This window comes from Oncorhynchus masou, chromosome 29, assembly GCF_036934945.1.
Source record: "Oncorhynchus masou masou isolate Uvic2021 chromosome 29, UVic_Omas_1.1, whole genome shotgun sequence".
Lineage (NCBI taxonomy): Eukaryota > Metazoa > Chordata > Actinopteri > Salmoniformes > Salmonidae > Oncorhynchus > Oncorhynchus masou.
The window spans coordinates 1,394,012-1,406,931 of NC_088240.1; positions in this window are offsets into that span (position 1 = coordinate 1,394,012).

Consider the following 12,920-nt stretch of genomic DNA (forward strand, 5'->3'; position numbering starts at 1 on the left):
GACAGCATCGTGAAGAAGGCACAGCAGCGCTTCTTCAACCTCAGGAGGCTGAAGAAATTCGGCTTGTCACCAAAAGCACTCACAAACTTCTACATATGCACAATCGAGAGCATCCTGGCGGGCTGTATCACCACCTGGAACGGCAACTGCTCCGCCCACAACCGTAAGGCTCTCCAGAGGGTAGTGAGGTCTGCACAACGCATCACTGGGGGCAAACTACCTGCCCTCCAGGACACCTACACCACCCGATGTTACAGGAAGGCCATAAAGATCATCAAGGACAACAACCACCCGAGCCACTGCCTGTTCACCCCGCTACCATCCAGAAGGCGAGGTCAGTACAGGTGCATCAATGCTGGGACCGAGAGACTGAAAAACAGCTTCTATCTCAAGGCCATCAGACTGTTAAACAGCAACCACTAACATTGAGTGGCTGCTGCCAACACACTGACTCAACTCCAGCCACTTTAATAATGGGAATTGATGGGAAATTATGTAAAATATATCACTAGCCACTTTAAACAATGCTACCTAATATAATGTTTACATACCCTACATTATTCATCTCATATGTATACGTATATACTGTACTCTATATCATCTACTGCATCTTTATGTAATACATGTATCACTAGCCACTTTAACTATGCCACTTTGTTTACATACTCATCTCATATGTATATACTGTACTCGATACCATCTACTGTATCTTGCCTATGCTGCTCTGTACCATCACTCATTCATATATATTTATGTACATATTCTTTATCCCCTTACACTTGTGTGTATAAGACAGTAGTTTTGGAATTGTTAGTTAGATTACTTGTTGGTTATTACTGCATTGTCGGAACTAGAAGCACAAGCATTTCGCTACATTCGCATTAACATCTGCTAACCTTGTGTATGTGACAAATAAAATTAGATTTTGATTTGATTTGATCCTTATGTGTGATCAGAATCTTGTGAAACCCGAACCCTCCAAGATCCCCCCCACAGTTCCCCAATAACTGTCCCTCAACCATTCGAGACCCCTCCCACAGTCCACCCCCGGAAAAAAATAAAATAAAGATACAATTAATTCCATTCCCTACCCCCCATGAAACACCCAATGCACCAACAACCAAGAGAATGAACGAAAGAGACAAAAAAAGAAAACAAAATAATACATTTAAAACAAAGGACATCAAGGACAACTGAAATCATAACAGCAATGCCAACTTTATATGTTTGTATGCATGTCTGGCACTATTACATGTATGTGTGTGTTCTTGTATGTGTTTATTTGAATGAGAGTGTGTGCATATGCATGTGTACAAATACCTGCACGGCATCAGCCTCAGGTAAACCGGATTAGTTGTAAAAACTCTGCCACTTAGTGTCATGCAAATGTACTTTCATTATGTTTTATTTTGACTTTTTTCCCCCTTTATCTTTTGACCATCATTCCCTCTCTCACACAGCAACTCCACTCCCACTTGTCTCCAATTCCACATCCCAAACCTCAGCTTCCCTCAGCCCATCCCATCTACAGTGGGGCAAAAAAGTATTTAGTAAGCCACCAATTGTGCAAGTTCTCTCACTAAAAAAGATGAGAGAGGCCTGTAATTTTCATCGTAGGTACACTTCAACTATGACAGACAAAATGAGAGAGAAAAAATCCAGAAAATCACATTGTAGGATTTTTTTATGAATTTATTTGCAAATTATGGTGGAGAATAAGTATTTGGTCAATGACAAAAGTTTATCTCAATACTTTGTTATATACCTTTTGTTGGCAATGACAGAGGTCAAACGGTCTTCACAAGGTTTTCACACACTGTTGCTGGTATTTTGGCCCATTCCTCCATGCAGATCTCCTCTACAGCAGTAATGTTTTGGGGCTGTTGCTGGGGAACACGGACTTTCCATTCCCTCCAAAGATTTTCTATGGGGTTGAGATCTGGAGACTGGCTAGACCACTCCAGGACCTTGAAATGCTTCTTACGAAGCCACTCCTTCGTTGCCCAGGCGGTGTGTTTGGGATCATTGTTATGCTGAAAGACCCAGCCACGTTTCATCTTCAATGCCCTTGCTGATAAAAGGAGGTTTTCACTCAAAATCTCACAATACATGGCCCCATTCATTCTTTCCTTTACACGGATCAGTCATCCTGGTCCCTTTGCAGAAAAACAGCCCCAAAGCATGATGTTTCCACCCCCAAGCTTCACAGTAGATGGGGCGGCAGGGTAGCTTAGTGGTTAGAGCGTTGGACTAGTAACCGGAAGGTTGCAAGTTCAAACCCCTGACCTGATAAGGTACAAATCTGTTGTTCTGCCCCTGAACAGGCAGTTAACCCACTGTTCCCAGGCCGTCATTGAAAATAAGAATGTGTTCTTAACTGACTTGCCTGGTTAAGTAAAGGAAAAATAAAAATATATGGTGTTCTTTGGAAGCAACTCAGCATTCTTTGTCCTCCAAACACGACGAGTTGAGTTTTAACCAAAAAGTTATATTTTGGTTTCATCTGACCATATGACATTCTGCCAATCTTCTTCTGGATCATCCAAATGCTCTCTAGCAAATTTCAGATGGGCCTGGACATGTACTGGCTGAAGCAGGGGGACACGTCTGGCACTGCAGGATTTGAGTCCCTGGCGGCATAGCGTGTTACTGATGGTAGGCTTTGTTACTTTGGTCCCAGCTCTCTGCAGGTCATTCACTAGGTCCCCCCGTGTGGTTCTGGGATTTTTGCTCACCGTTCTTGTGATCATTTTGACCCCACAGGGTGAGATCTTGCGTGGAGCCCCAGATCGAGGGAGATTATCAGTGGTCTTGTATGTCTTCCATTTCCTAATAATTGCTCCCACAGTTGATTTCTTCAAACCAAGCTGCTTACCCATTGCAGATTCAGTCTTCCCAGCCTGGTGCAGGTCTACAATTTTGTTTCTGGTGTCCTTTGACAGCTCTTTGGTCTTGGCCATAGTGGAGTCTGGAGTGTGACTGTTTGAGGTTGTGGACAGGTGTCTTTTGTACTGATAACAAGTTCATACAGGTGCCATTAATACAGGTAACGAGTGAAGGACAGAGGAGCCTCTTAAAGAAGAAGTTACAGGTCTGTGAGAGCCAGAAATCTTGCTTGTTTGTAGGTGACCAAATACTTATTTTCCACCATAATTTGCAAATAAATTCATTAAAAATCCTACAATGTCATTTTCTGGAGAGAAAAACATTCTCAGTTTGTCTGTCATAGTTGAAGTGTACCTATGATGAAAATTACAGGCCTCTATCATTTTTTTAAGTGGGAGAACTTGCACAATTGGTGGCTGACTAAATACTTTTTTGCCCTACTGTATCTCTGCTAGCCACCCACTTTGTGTTTCTATGCAACACATATCTTTCAACTATGCTATGATGTTTAACGTACAATTTCAGTCTATCTAATCAAATAGAATCTACAGATTGCGTGTTGAAGATAAATACTTTTACTAAGAGTATTATTAGTATATTAGTAATTGACTGACCCGGTCTCTCCAGATCACCCAACAGTACTATTTCTAGGGTCAATTTTGATCAATGCTATGCATTTTCAGCCATTCCTGAACCTGAGACCAGAAACAGGCTACCTGAGGGCAATACCTAAATAAATGGTCTACTGATTCTGTATCCTCACAACAAAATCTGCAGAGCTTTGATGATTTTATGCCCCAAATATTCAACATTTTGTTGGTGGCAAGAATTCTATATAATAAGCTGAATAATTTAGCTGAAAAGCACGAAGTCTTGAATCTTACATTGTTTAATATATAAACTCATACACTGTCACGAGTCCGACCGAGGGTGGCTTCCCTTCCCGGTCGGGTTGCGCTCGGCGGTCGTAGTCACCGGCCTATTAGCTGCCACTGATTGTCTTTCCTCCCCCTCCTTGTATGTTTCTTGTTAGCACCTGTTCGTGAATGATTAGTTGGGCTTTATTAGACAGCCGGCCCACCTGTTTCTTTGTGTGGGATTAATTATTGTGACCTTTGGTTCTGTTAGTAGAGGAACGTGTTTGTTCCTGGTCGTGTATTTCGGTTGTACTATTTTCGTCCCCCGTGTTTGGGCCAGTTTGGTTGTGAGCACCCTGTGTTGCGTTTTGTGCATTAAAGAGCACAGCATTGCACTCTCTGTTTCCTGCGTCTGACTCCACACCCACGACACGCGCAGCGTTACATTCACCCTGTACCATGGAATCTGTACATCAAAAATCTCTTCCCAACTATTTTGCAATCTGTATGGCACAGTTGTCAACATCCTGGTCCTCAAATTAAACTGGTATACTTTCCTATTTATGCTATTTTTATTCCTCTGCCAGTTTTGATCCTTTATATTGGGCAGACAGACCAGTTGGCTACTTCCTCCCGCTGCCACCCGCCTCCTCCATTTTTGGTAAAATGCTGTAATCAATTGGTTGTACTCTTGGATTGAGCAGACCTTCCCGTACAATTCTGATAACTCCATGAAGGACATAACTCTACCATTACAATTTACAATATCTTAAGAACAAAAAAACCTTTTCAAACATCTTTCCCATGAATACAGGTATTTTATCAACCAGCACATTTAAGTTCAGCCATAATATCTTTTCATGGGAATGAAATTGAAATTGTAGCCAGCTCTGCAATGCTTGTTTAAAAAAGACAGATACTTTGAAAAAGTATAATTTTCAATTAATCAAAAATGAGACATGGCAATCTGCAAAAAGGCAAAAAGACCATTTTTAAACAATGGATGAGCTTTTCTCATTATTCTACTTGAGATCCATGTAGGGTTCAAATAAAACTTTTGAATGAGTGAAGCTTTTAGAGAGAGGTTTAGTGCTTTTATATTTAATAATCTCAACCCACTCAATTCATATTCATTATATAGATAGGCTTGTTTTATTTTGTCTGGTTTAGCATCCCGGATGAAGCGAAATATTTTTTGCTCATATGATTTGAAAAACAAATCATCAGGAGTAGACAGCATCATAAGTAAGTGAGTAAACTGAGATATGACTAAGGAGTTAATCAGGGCAATTTTTCAATAAATAGACAGGTATTTACCTCTCCATGGTTGTAGGATGTTGTCTATTTTTACAAGTTTTCTATTGAAATTCATTGTGGAGAGCTTATTTATATATTTTGTGATATGAATATCGTGTATGTCTACTTCACCATCAGCCCATTTTATAGGTAACCTTCAAGGTAATGTAAAAGTTGTATTTTTTAAGGATACAATACTTAATATTATACACTTATCATAATTAGGTTTTAGTCCAGAGAGTACAGAAAAGTTATCTATATCTTTAATGAGACATTGCAGGGATCGAGCTTGCGGACATAACATAAAACTTGAGTCATCGGCATACATGGACACCTTTGTTTTTAAGCCTTGGATTTCTAATCCTCTGTTGTTATTGGATCTGATTTTAATAGCTAGCATTTCGATGGCCATAACGAATAGATATGGTGACAGTGGACACCCTTGTTTAACTCCTCTTGACAATTCAAAACTCTTAGAAGTAGCCGTTATTTACTATTTTACACCTAGGGTTGCCATACATTATTTTTACCCATTTTAAAAGAGAATTCCCGAAATTGAACAAATCCAGGCATTGAAAATAAAATCCAGTCTTACTTTATCAAATGCCTTTTCAAAATCCGCTATAAATACCATTCCTGGCTTCTTATGTTTCATGATGTTCTATTATTTCTAGTATTTGTCGTATATTATCTCCAATGTATTGTCCATGTAAAAAAAAAATGTCTGATCAGGATGAACAATACCTGGTAAAAACCCTTTTAATTCTGAGTGCTATACATTTTGCATCACAACATTGAAGTGTAAGGGGCCTCAAGTTTTTTAGATAGACTGGGTCTTTATATTTGCCATCTGGGTCTTGTTTTAATAATAGAGAAATCAGACCTTCCTGCTGACCGACTACCATTTCTATAGGAGTAGTTAAAACAATCTAACAATGGAGCTTTTAGTATATCAAAAAAATACTTGATATACCTTTACCGGAATGCCATCAAGCCTTGGGGTTTTTCCAGACTGAAAGGATTTAATAGCCTCAAAAAGTTATTCCTCTGTAATTTGGCCTTTGCACTGATCTTTCTGTACATTTGTTAGTTTTCCATTTTTTATATTATTTGTAAAGAAAGAGAACATCTGCCTAAAATTATTAGCTTCCTCTTTTAAAATATCGTTCGGAGAATCATAGATGACTCCATCTTCAGTAACGAGTTTCTGCAAATTATTTTTGTTTGTGTTCCTGTATTGGAGATTCAGGAAGAATTTTGTGCATTTTCCTCCATATTCCATCCAGTTTGCTTTATGTTTGTAATAGATTACATTAGATCGTTCTTGAATAAATTCCTCAAGTTCTTTTTGTTTTTCCTCTAACTTATTTTGTATCTCTGTAGTATCGTTTTTATTGCTATCTACCTGTACTATTAGTTCATGGATTTCCCTTGTTAGTCTTGTTTCTTTAGCCAAAAACTGCTTTTTTTATTGATGAATATTGAATTGAATGACCCCTGAAGGTACATTTAAAGGTATCCCAAAGAATAAGGGGATTTGCAGAACCTACAGCCGTATGAAAAAGTTTGGGCAGCCCTGACAATTTCCATGATTTCCATTTATAAATAATTGGGACAGCAATTTCATTGGACACAGTCATATTTCAGTAGTGAAATTACGTTTATTGGATTAACAGAAAAGGTGCATAAATTTGGGCACCCCAATAGAAAAATCACATCAATATTGAGTAGAGCCTCCTTTTGCTAAAATAACAGCCTCTTGACGCTTCCCATAGCCTCTAATGAGTGTCTGGATTCTGGATGAAGGTATTTTGGACCATTCCTCCTTGCAAAACATCTCCAGTTCAGTTAGGTTTGATGGTTGCCGAGCTTGGACAGCCCGCTTCAAATCATCCCACAGATTCTCAATGATATTCAGGTCTGGGGATTGGGATGGCCATTCCTGAACATTGTACTTGTTCCTCTGCATAAATGCCTGGGTAGATTTTGAGCAGTGTTTTGGGTCGTTGTCTTGTTGAAATATCCAGCCCCTGCGTGACTTCAACTTTGTGACTGATTCTTCAACATTATTCCCAAGAATCTGCTGATATTGAGTGGATGCGACCCTCAGCTTTAACAAGATTCCCAGTACCGGCACTGGCAACACAGCCCCACAGCATGATGGAACCCCCACCAAATTTTACTGTGGGTATCAAGTGTTTTTCTTGGAACGCTGTGTTCTTTTGCCGCCATGCATAACGTCCCTTGTTATGATCAAATAACTCAATCTTTGTTTCATCAGTCCACAGCACCTTATTCCAAAATGAAGCTGGCTTGTCCAAATGTGCGTTTGCATACCTCAAGCGACTCTGTTTGTGGCGTGTGTGCAGAAAAGGCTTCTTCCGCATCATTCTCCCATACAGCTTCTCTTTGTGCAAAGTGCGCTGAATTGTTGAACGATGCACAGTGACACCATCTGCAGCAAGATGATGTTATAGGTCTTTGGAGGTGGTCTGTAGGCTGTTTTTGACCGTTCTCACCATCCTTCGCCTTTGCCTCACAATATTTTACTTGGCCTGCCACTTCTGGCTTTAACAAGAACTGTGCCTGTGGTCTTCCATTTCCTCACTATGTTCCTCACAATGGACACTGACAGCTTAAATCTCTGCGATAGCTTTTTGTAGCCTTCCTCTAAACCATAATGTTGAACAATCTTTGTTTTCAGGTCATTTGATAGTTGTTTTGAGGCCACCATGTTGCCACTCTTCAGAGGAGAGTCAAAGAGAACAACAACTTGCAATTGGCCACCTTAAATACCTTTTCTCATGATTGGATGCACTTGTCTATGAAGTTCAAGGCTTAATGAGGTCACCAAACCAATTGTGTGTTCCAATTAATCAGTGCTAAGTAGTTACAGGTATTCAAATCAACAGAATGACAAGGGTGCCCACATTTTTGCATAGCCTATTTTTCACATCTGATTTAATTTCATACAACTTAATATTGCTACACTAAAAAACTTTTTCTGGACAATACCCCAGTACTCAGCTTTTATTAGAAAATGAATGGGCTCATACGACTGTATATTATACTGGAAAAATGTAGTTATACATTCTTTTGTCTTAGTTAAAAAATAAGTTGTCCTCCCAGTACACTTTGATTAAGTTTCCAATATCCCCGTCCATGTGGAAAATCTTTAAGAGTTATGTGACTGCCAATTAGATGATGATCCGATCACATTCTGTCTTCTATTAAAACTTGTTTAACATTTGATGCAAGAGAGAAAGAGACAAGAAAGTAGTCAAGACAACTAGCTTGATTAAGTCTCCTCCATGAATATCTCACTAGGTCTGGGTTTTTTAGTCTCCAAATATCCACTATTTCTAATGTGTCCATAATATCTGTGATTTCCTTAAGGGCACAGTGATGATAGTTTGTAGAGTGATTACCTTTACAGTCCATTAAGAATATATATATATATATTATTAAAATTATTTAACCTTTATTTAACCAGGTAGGCTAGGAAGGCTTATCTGTTGGTTAACTTGGCTTTCGAAGACCTTAGAAATGCAGGGTAGGATAGATATAGGTCTGTAGCAGTTTGGGTCTAGAGTGTCACCCCCTTTGAAGACGGGGATAACCGCGGCAGCTGTCCAATCTTTGGGAATCTCAGACGATACGAACGAGAGGTTGAACAGGCTAGTAATAGGGGTGAGGTACATAAGGGTGAGGTACCATTGAGGTACTTAATACTGTGTTATAGTATCCTACCATAATGATTAGATCATTTGTTGCCTGTAAATTCAATGACTTGGTATAAATGTTTTCGAAGAAGTGTGGATCATCCTGATTTGGACCATATAGATTGATGAGCCAAATCTTTCATATTTAAAACAATCCACCTTCCTTGCGAATCATTCCTGATTATTTGCACATTCAGATCGACATTTTGTGTTAATTAATATCATCACATCCTTTGAGTTCCTTTGACAGAAAACTATTTCACCAGCCCGTTCCTTTTTCCATCTAAGGATGTAGAGTGAGCTTCCTGTAAACAGTATACGTTATATTCCTTTTCTTTTAGCCATGTAATTAGTGCTTGTAAAGTTACTGCCATCAGAGGTATTATGAAGGTCAAAACTAGAGCTTTCAAGTGTCTGATATTTAGCGTTCAAGAAATAGGTTCTAGCAATATTTTGTTATTCCTTTGCATGTTTGCCTGTTTGTCTGTGAGCCAATGCCACAGATGTGAGAAAATTGAGACAAATTATTGTGTGTAACAAATCTGAGTAGGTTGATGTGTATGATATTGAATATGATATAATGAGATAATAATGTCCACAATGGTATAATGTCCACAATGATAAACGCACGCCTACCATCCTTCCTTTGTTGTCTTTGTACCAGATACAGCCTTGGTATGATGTCTGTATAAGAGTAAGACTATAATGTGTGATGTCCAAATAAATAATAACTCTGCCAATTTGCATGTTTGAGTGTCTGTGTGTGTAACATGTAGTGCGTATAGCCTTAATATTCATAATTGTAATCCATATTGTATCACCATCATAGTTGCATCATAATTACCTTTAACATAATTGAAAAACACATCGCAGCATTTCCATAGCAATTGACATTTCACATGATCATGAAAGAGACTTCACTACAGTACAAACGTATTCCGTAGCGTATGTTATTATTCCCCAATGGCCCTATTCTGATATCTTCCCCTTGCTTGTTGTAAACATATACAGTACTCACAAAAATAAAGGGAACACTAAAATAACACATCCTAGATCTGAATGAATGAAATATTATTATTAAATTATTTTTTCTTTACATAGTTGAATGTGCTGACAACAAAATCACACAAAAATTATCAATGCAAATCAAATTTATCAACCCATGGAGGTCTGGATTTGGAGTCACACTCAAAATGAAAGTGGAAAACCACACTACAGGCTGATCCAACTTTGATGTAATGTCCTTAAAACAAGTCAAAATGAGGCTCAGTAGTGTGTGTGGCCTCCACGTGCCTGTATGACCTCCCTACAACACCTGGGCATGCACCTGATGAGGTGGCGGATGGTCTCCTGAGGGATCTCCTGCCAGACATGGACTAAAGCATCCGCCAACTCCTGGACAGTCTGTGGTACAACGTGGCGTTGGTGGACGGAGCGAGACATGATGTCCCAGATGTGCTCAATTGGATTCAGGTCTGGGGAACGGGCGGGCCAGTCCATAGCATCAATGCCTTCCTCTTGCAGGAACTGCTGACACACTCCAGCCACATGAGGTCTAGCATTGTCTTGCAATAGGAGGAACCCAGGGCCAACCGCACCAGCATATGGTCTCACAAGGGGTCTGAGGATCTCATCTCGGTACCTAATGGCAGTCGGGATACCTCTGGCGAGCACATGGAGGGCTGTGCGGCCCCCCAAAGAAATGCCACCCCACACCATGACTGACCCACCGCCAAACCGGTAATGCTGGAGGATGTTGCAGGCAGCAGAACGTTCTCCATGGGGTCTCCAGACTGTCACGTCTGTCACATGTGCTCAGTGTGAACCTGCTTTCATCTGTGAAGAGCACAGGGCGCCAGTGGCGAATTTGCCAATCTTGGTGTTCTCTGGCAAATGCCAAACGTCCTGCACGGTGTTGGGCTGTAAGCACAACCCCCACCTGTGGACGTCGGGCCCTCATACCACCCTCATGGAGTCTGTTTCTGACCATTTGAGCAGACACATGCACATTTGTGGCCTGCTGGAGGTCATTTTGCAGGGCTCTGGCAGTGCTCTTCCTGCTCCTCTTTGCAAAAAGGCGGAGGTAGCGGTCTTGCTGCTGGGTTGTTGCCCTCCTACGGCCTCCACATCTCCTGATGTACTGGCCTGTCTCCTGGTAGCGCCTCCATGCTCTGGACACTACACTGACAGACACAGCTAACCTTCTTGCCACAGCTCGCATTGATGTTACATCCTGGATGAGCTGCACTACCTGAGCCACTTGTGTGGGTTGTAGACTCCGTCTCATGCTACCACTAGAGTGAATGCACCGCCATCATTCAAAAGTGACCAAAACATCAGCCAGGAAGCATAGGAACTGAGAAGTGGTCTGTGGTCCCCACCTGCAGAACCACTCCTTTATTGGGGGTGTCTTGCTAATTGCCTATAATTTCCACCTGTTGTCTATTCCATTTGCACAACAGCATGTGAAATTTATTGTCAATCAGTGTTGCATCCTAAATGGACAGTTTGATTTCACAGAAATGTGATTGATTTGGAGTTACATTGTGTTGTTTAAGTGTTCACTTTATTTTTTTGAGCAGTGTATAAACATGTAGACAAATACATCAAAAAGATAGACAAACAATAAACACATTACATTATAAAACAGTTTGACAATAGAGAGAGAGGAAGAGAAGATAAGAGTGAGAGAAGAGAGTGAGATCAGGTGTGTGTGTGTGTGTGTGTGTGTGTGTGTGTGTGTGTGTGTGTGTGTGTGTGTGTGTGTGTGTGTGTGTGTGTGTGTGTGTGTGTGTGTGTGTGTGTGTGTGTGTGTGTGTGTGTGTGTGTGAGTCCGTATGTGTAAGCAAGCAGGTAGTTGAGTACGTGTGTGTTCATATCCACTTCATAATTATTCTTCATAATATTTTAAACAGTTCCCATATCTTCTTTTTTTTCGTAACCTGAAGTCCCTGTATAATTTAGCACAGCCACGGTGTTATGGAGCTGTCTGGGAATAGCTGTCCATCTATAAAGAGTTTGTCCACAATGATAAAGGCACGCCTACCATCCTCCCTTTGTTGTCTTTGTTCCAGATACAGTCTTTTACAACATTCATTTATCTCCTTTGGAAATTGGTCTTTGAGACTGAATTTGGTCCCTTTAAGCTCCCTTCCTCTGCTTTTGTTCAGCTCCTTTTGTTGGTAGTGTTCAAATTTTGCAGTGATCAGTCAGGGACCCTTGGTCTTGTCGCTCCGAGCTCCAAGTCTGTGTACTCGGTGGAAAGCCACCTTGTTTTCAGTCTCTAGAGGAAGTTATATATATCACATTTACATAAGTATTCAGACCCTTTACTCACTTTGTAGAAGCACCTTTGACAGCGATTACAGCCTAGAGACTTCCTTAGGTATGACGCTACAAGCTTAGGACACCTGTAAATGGGAGGTTTCTCCCATTCTTCTTAGTAGATCCTCTCAAGCTCTGTTGGGTTGGATGGGGAGCATCATCGCACAGCTATTTTCAAGTCTCTCCAGAGATGTTTGATTGGGTTCAAGTCTGGGCTCTGGCTGGGTCGCTCAAGTACATTTAGAGACTTGTTCTGAAGCCACTCCTGCGTTGTCTTGGCTGTGTGCTTAGGGTCGTTGTCCTGTTGGAAGGTGAACCTTCGCCCCAGTCTGAGGTCCTGAGCACTCTGGAGCAGGTTTTCATCAAGGATCTCTCTCTACTTGGCCCCATTCATCTTTCCCTCAATTCTGACTCGTCTCCCAGTCCCTGCCGCTGAAAGACATCCCCACAGCATGATGCTGCCACCACCATGCTTCACCGTAGGGATGGTATTGGCCAGTTGATGAGCGGTGCCTGGTTTCTTCCACACGTGATTCTTGGCATTCATGTCAAAGAGTTCAATCTTGGTTTCATCAGACCAGAGAATCTTGTTTCTCATGGTCTGAGAGACATTTAGGTGCCTTTTTGGCAAACTCCAAGTGGACTGTCATGTTCTTTTTACTGAGGATTCCATCTGGCCTCTCTACCATAAAGGCCTGATCGGTAGAGTGCTGCAGAGATGGTTGTGTTTCTAGATGGTTCTCCATTCCTCGAGCTCTGTCAGAGTGACAAACGGGTTCTTGGTCACCTTCCTGACCAAGGCCTTTCTCCCATTATTGCTCAGTTTGGCCGAGCG